Source organism: Drosophila sulfurigaster, chromosome 2L (assembly GCF_023558435.1).
Source record: "Drosophila sulfurigaster albostrigata strain 15112-1811.04 chromosome 2L, ASM2355843v2, whole genome shotgun sequence".
In the NCBI taxonomy this organism is placed as follows: domain Eukaryota; kingdom Metazoa; phylum Arthropoda; class Insecta; order Diptera; family Drosophilidae; genus Drosophila; species Drosophila sulfurigaster.
This window is the reverse complement of record NC_084881.1, coordinates 27693391-27700440: the sequence shown is the minus strand read 5'-3', so window position 1 is coordinate 27700440 and position 7050 is coordinate 27693391.

The window sequence follows — 7050 nt, the reverse complement described above, 5'->3', positions numbered from 1 at the left end:
TTTGCTGCTGTTACTGTTCCCGTTGCCGTCGCCGTTGCCGTTGCCGTTGCCGTTGCCATTGCCCGTTGTATGTTTTTTATTGTTGCTGGGGCGCTGCCATAATATCTCGCCTTGGCTGTATTCATGTCGCTGCTTCGTTTTATTGTTATTATATTTACTTGTCGGATTTGCGGGGTTTCGCTTCAGCCTGCCTTTGCTTTTGGTTTGCTTCGCTTCGCTTTTTGCTACGCTTTCGCTTTTAATGTGCCATATTTATTTTGACTTATGCGCTGTCAACCAGGGAGTGAGAGGCCTCCCAAAGAGGCGGAGAGGTGCACTTATGGGGGCCAGGGTCGGAGCTGCGTGTGCCATGCACTTAAAACATTTGATTACGTGTCATATATCAACACATTGTACGATTGAATTTCGGCTATATACTATATACTATGTGCTCTGGCTCTTTCTCTTTGCTTGTGACTCGTGATTGCCTGCAATAAAAACAACGATGGCAAATATCTACAATAAAGCCAAGTGTAAACACTACGAAATCGTGGACTTCCGAGTTCATCGGCCATTTGATTTGTTCCGACTACAGATTTATATCGAAACTTCACAAATATGCGTAGCTATTGCATATTAATTATGATGTGTATCGATTTGTTGCTCACTCTCTCTCAATAAAGAAATGCATTAATCAAAATGTGTGGAAAGATTTGCTTAAAGTTGAAAACTGGACAAGTTGATGACGCTCTTAAAGTTGTTGTAGCAATTAAAAATTATGAAACGGCACAAGGATGCCGGCTACAAAGTTGCCAGGACTCGCTGTGAGCTGTGCTCGTGCTTATTTGCTTAATTTCACAGCGCGCGTATGCACAAAAGGACATCAGCAGCAGGCACAGCCTTGGGGCAATGTGTAGCGAGTGGAACGAGAGAGTCAGAGAGAGAGTGGGAGGGAAAGAGAGGGAGTGTGTGGAGGCTGCTGGGTTTTTATTTATCACAGCCACTTGCATTGCATTTTGTTTATATGCTTTTAATGCAATTAGCACGCTTTTCACTTTGATTTACGCCCAGGCGTCTGAGTGCTTGAAAAGCATAGAGTGAAACAGACAGACAAAAGGACATGCCAAAAGAGTGAGAGAGAGGGAGAGCATTCTCTATCTCAGTCATGAGTGCGCTCGCCAGTTGCTGTTTTTCTCTGTTTTCTGTTTTCTATTTGCTTGTTTGTTTGTCCCTCTGTTTGTTTGTTCGTTTTTGTCAACGTATTTATGAGTGCCAGAGCCTCGGCTTTCATCTTTTGTGCCGCCCATTTTGCCATTTGTTTGTCGGGGGTGTGGCGAGAATCTCCTTTTGTCTGCATTGTGCTTATGCTGTTCATTATGTGCTTACTGCTGCGCTTGTTTATGCAACCATTTTCATTAGCAACTGCATCGGCGACTGCAACGTCATTGCCATCAGTCAGCAGTCGACAGTCGAGTTGGAGTCCTAATGCGAATCCTTGTCGAAGGAGAGCGAGAGAGAGAGAGAGCGAGCGAGTGCTTTGACCCTTTCCTCTAATGCATATTGTTTGTGCCCTGAAGCGTAATTTGTTGCGTTGTTTGTTGCTTGCGCTTGGCGCCATTTTAATTACGATCTGCTCACTTACATTTCATTTTGTTGCTAATACTCCTACTAACATGCTGCCAACTCCTCCTTCTTCTGACTCACTGCTGATTACACTTCAATCAAACGCGCGTAAATATCAATCAACGCGTCGCACAGCAGACGCAAGACTTGAGCAAATAGCTAAAGTAGAGTAGAGTGTGGCGGACAACGGCAAATGAGCTAAGAAACGCCTCGAGCAAAACTCATTTAAAAGTAATCAACAAGTGGCAAAAGAGATGAAAACGAAGCAGATAAAGCGAGAGAGAGAGAGAGAGAGAGAGAGCTGCAAAAAGTGTTGCAACAAAATAGAAAGTAATCAAAGAATTGAAGATGCCGCCATTCGATAGCCAAACACAAAATGCACAAGCTTCAGCTTCAGACTAAACAAGAAGCTGCTCTTAGCTGCTCCACTGAATAGAAATTGCCAAGCATTTATTCCTGCAAAGATGGCAAACTTAAGAGTTAATGAAATATAAATTAACTTGGCTTAAGATTTTGTCGACTCACTGCATTAATTTCGCATTTGCAAACATTTACAATAATGTTTAAAAGGAAATGAAGCAGATTGTGGTAGTGAAATGAATTTTATATTGAAAGTAGAATATTTTTTTTTACAAATTTCCATTTAAATAAATCGCATATGAAACAAATGTGAAATTATTGAAAGTAGAAGTGTTTTACACTAATTTCAATATAAATGAATCCCATAAGAAACAAATGTGAAAGTAATCTACTAAAGCATAATGAGTTTATTAAATAAATTGTAAATTTAATATAATAAATATATATTGTAATTACAAATTTAAACTTCAATCATTGTGTCTATAGTTTATTTATTTATTTCGAGACAGTTATTGACACTCTCGAATTAAAAGTTGTTGATATGAGTATGCAAATAATTCGCTTTCCAAATCTAAACTTGTTCAATGTTGTTATAACAATTTATCTTATTTTTATAAAATACATTCTACATTTATAAAATCATCATAGATAGCAAATATTTGAATGTATTTTATTTATGATCAAAATGAAAATTATACATTATCCTTTAGATATTGATTGAAAGTCAAACTCAAATTAACCTAATACTATTAACGAGCCTTAAATTTCTTAAATTGTATATTTATAATGTATAAATAATTTATTATTTTGTATTTATTCTATAGCTGCAAATAATTCTATCGATTGAATCTATATGAAAATACTATTTAATTTATTATTTATCAATTGCAATTTAGACCATTTTCTAAATTATCATATTAGTTTCTTTTTTGCTTTTGGCACTTCACAGCGAATGCAAATAACAATTGAAAGCTTTATAGAATATCACAATCGAAATCAGTTGCATCTGATCGACATATAATAGCATATCAGACTCCACAATTACCCTAATGGCTTCCATGCCTGGGCTAGGCAATTGAAACACTTGCTGTAGAGTTTGTCTACGGAGAGAACAAAGCTTGACCCTTACGGTCAACGTTTTCTATTGGCAAACGATGTGCTTCAAGAGGAGGCCATAAAGTCAGGACGAAGCGAAGACGAAGGCAAAGGCAAAGGCAACGGCGTATAAAATATCATAGCATACTTTTGTGCGCCAGCACTCGACTCGATTTCAATGAGTTATGGGCATAAATAAATGTCAGCATCGCTGCTGGACGCTGTCGATAATTTATGTTTATTGCTTATGCAAAACGCAAGTCCAATAAGCACAAAATCAAACAAATTGCTGAAAGTTCAGAGACGCTTGGCATCTTATAGAAAGGGAAGGTAAAATGAGAGGAGATTGAGGGGGAGGAGAAAGTGCTCTCTCTTGTCTGCTGTGTCTCATGCTAATGGCGGCTCGTTGATAAGCCGTCGCTTCTGTTGAAATTAGCAAACAAAATGCGTAGCTGTAAATGCTTTTGCTTTTATTTTTTTTTCGTTGTTGTTGTTGTCTTCTAGGCCTCGCCGCAAGGTGAAAATTGTGTGCGAAAAATCGTACGTGCGTGAAAATGAATGAAGGGCGCGTGCAGAAAATGTAATTGTTTGCGGCGGGATCTCTGGATCGCTGGATCGCTTGGATGCCTCGGTTAGCTGTGTGTGTGGTCAGGTGGCCGACAAAGATATGGCCGTTCCTTGTATATGATTTAATGTTAATCACTTTTAAGAGCCACCTGGCCAACGAAATGCGGTGGAAGGACCGCTGTCTGGCTGCCTCACTGGCTGCCTGCTTGTGGCCATATTGAAAATACAAGCTCGTAAATTAAATTTTACACCGGCTGGCGCAATGAATAGCAAAAAGTCAACGCGGCGAGGCACCAAATGATGCTGCCACATTTTGCTGCAGCTACATACTTCTTTCTCTTCTTCTACTTCTACTTGAGGCACTTCTCTTTCCTCTGCCTCTGCCTCGACGCGGGCCCATAAATTTGTGCTAAGCACACGCAGTGCGCTGGTCATCCATTGCTACAGCTTGCTACAGCTCGACAGCTCGAGAAGCTGAGCTGAGCAATGTCTGTTGCCCTTTTTTATCGTTTAATTAAAATTCGCAACACGTAAATCCATTTGAGCCGCTGCTGCAATCTTTACTTTAACCTTAAGGCATTCTCCATCTTGGCCACATCCCAAGTGCCCATGTATGATTGTGTCTGTGTGTGTGTGTGTGTGTTAGTGTGGTAAATCCTATTTTTCTATTTTGTTGCTCCATAAAACCACTTTACACAATTTTCGTCTTTTGTTTTTCGATTTGCTTCATGTTGTTTTGGCTTTATACTTGTATTTCTTTCCCTCTCTCCTGCCTTCGACTTTTACCAATTATTGTATGCCACAGCCAAAGAGGGGGAAAGGCAGAAGGAGCAAGGACCATGGCCAGCCACTCAGCCAGAGCCAACGAATTAGCCTTTGTTGGCGCTACCAATCAGGCGCTGCCTGCAGCTTCTTCCAGCTTTCAGCTTGTAGCTTGTAGCAGAGAAGCTCAGCTCGACTGGCTTTCATTACTTTTCTATCAACGTACTTAGGCCCCATTGTTGTGCAGTTATTTAGCACAATCAACACCCGATGCCGCTGATAGCTGCCTCCCTCCCCCTTTCTTATCCCCCTTGGCACATTTTATCAATGGCAAACTTCTTTCAGACTTTCTCTCCCTCTCCCTCGCTTCTTTGCTGTGTTCAATGTGCACCTGAAGGCGCTGTTCTTTTGTTCATTTGCTGCACACAGAATTAATGGAAATTCTGCTCTGTGAGTTGGGCATTAAAAAATTAACTAAAAAAAAGAAAAGACGTCTCAGCACACACGTTTAGAGCTGCAACTGTTTCAGTCAATTGGAATTGGCAATAGCTGCGAGAACAAGGCACTCGAAGCACTTGAGTTGCCAGGCAACAACTTGCAGCTTGTAATTGAACACTTGAATGCATTCATAGGCCAATCCAATGCTTTAATTAGACAACACAGCTTTGCCTTTAAATTGAGGCAATATCTTGATATTCTTTGGTCAAGTTTATGTCCTATAAATGTTCCTTTTTATGAGGTAGAAAGGTATTTCGAATCGATATATATTATTATTTTTTTCAGTATATTGTTTTATATGAAATTATTTACTTTGTGCTATATTTGTATGGTGTATGTCATACTCTATGGTATATTTTTAATGTAATAGTATATCTATATATCAAATATACTATATCTTTATCAATGTACCAAATATATTTTATGGTATATTTTGAAGGGAATAAATCGTAGTAAATCGAAGCCTTGGGTGTATCAGTATCAGTTTTAATAAACTGAAACTATATCTATATGGTATATTTTATACTTTTTGGTATATCTTGAAAGTAAAGTATATCGATATACCGAATATAGCCTTCCATATACCAAATATAGCATTAATTCTTATAATATAAAATATATAGAATATATATTTTATATATAATATTTTTACTTTATGGTATATTTTGAAGGGTATAGTGAATCGATATACCAAATAAAACCTTAGTATTTTTAGTTTATTATTTGTTGTATTTATGTGGTAAATTTTATATTCTTTGGAATAGTAAATCGATACACAAAATAAACCCTTGGGTATTTATTAGTATTTGCAGTATATTTTAGTATATTTATATGACAGATTTCGTATTCTTTGGAATAGTAGATCAATATACCAAATCAAGCCTTGGGTATATATTAGTATTTTTAGTTTATTATTTGGTATATTTATATGGTATATTTTGTACTCTTTGGCATAATGATATATAATGATATACCGAATATAGCCTTTGGTATATACTAGATTTTTTTCAATATATTAATTTATATACAGTATTCTAGCTTTGTAGCTTTTTTACTTCTTCTCTTTGGCTACATTGCAATTTTTGCAGCTGTGGCATGCAGCATAGTTTAAAGCGCTAACTGGATAAGAAGTAAAAGCAATGTGGCAGGGCAAAGTAAGAGCGTAAAAAACTTTTACTAATACAATAATAAAAAGTTGCAATGTGCATTGTTGCCTAGGTGAGTGAAGGCGCAGCGACAGCGTCTGATGATAAAAAAACGAAAAAAGCGTAGAAAAAATAAATAAAGTAATGTCAGAATTTAAGTGCAACTTTTGCCGCCGACAAGTTACAAAACTTTTGCGTAGCGTTAACCTTAAAGGTAAACTAACGCAGAGGGAGGCGACAGCAGCTGTGGGCGTGGCAACAGCAACGCGGTTTAATATTGCATGACGGCCGCGACACTTATTAGATTTATCAAACGCGGCAAAATGAAGTTGCACACGACAACAGCGAAGATAGAGCTATGGAGATGGAGGCAGAGATGAAGGAGGAGAAAGAGAGGGAGAAGAGAAGACAAGTTGTCAGCATAATTGCTGCGGAGTTGTTTGGCATTGTTGCATTGCAATTTATGCAAAAATGCGAGGCAACAATCAAAATTCAATCAGACAGCAACAGTTGTCAATTTAATGCGACGCATAATGCGAAACTACATTGCGTATACGCAATATGCAAAACAGCTAGACAGCCAACTGCAGCGTGCAGTGTGGGTTGATTATATGCGCAACATGACAGCCGCATGTTGCAACTTGTAATGAGTGCACAACAAGCACAGGCAAAACTTTGCTGCACATTGCAACTGCGGCATTTGTGGCAGACTCCACAAGAGTGAAGCGTGTGTGTGTGTGTGTGTGTGTGTATGTGTCTTTTGCTGCCGTATGTCAACTGTGAAAGTTATGCGAATTATTAATATAAATTGTTTGTTAAATCAGCCAACGATTGCCATCGAATTCACATAGCAAATAATTATGAAATTGAAAAGCAACAAAAAAATCTATTTTTTCAGCTACTTTGCATATAATGAAATATAGAAAGTTAATAGGAAAATGTTATTTTTGTATTGTAATAAATGCATTACTCAGTTTTTCGAATTATTAAAACAAATTGTGTGTTAAATCAGGCAAGAATT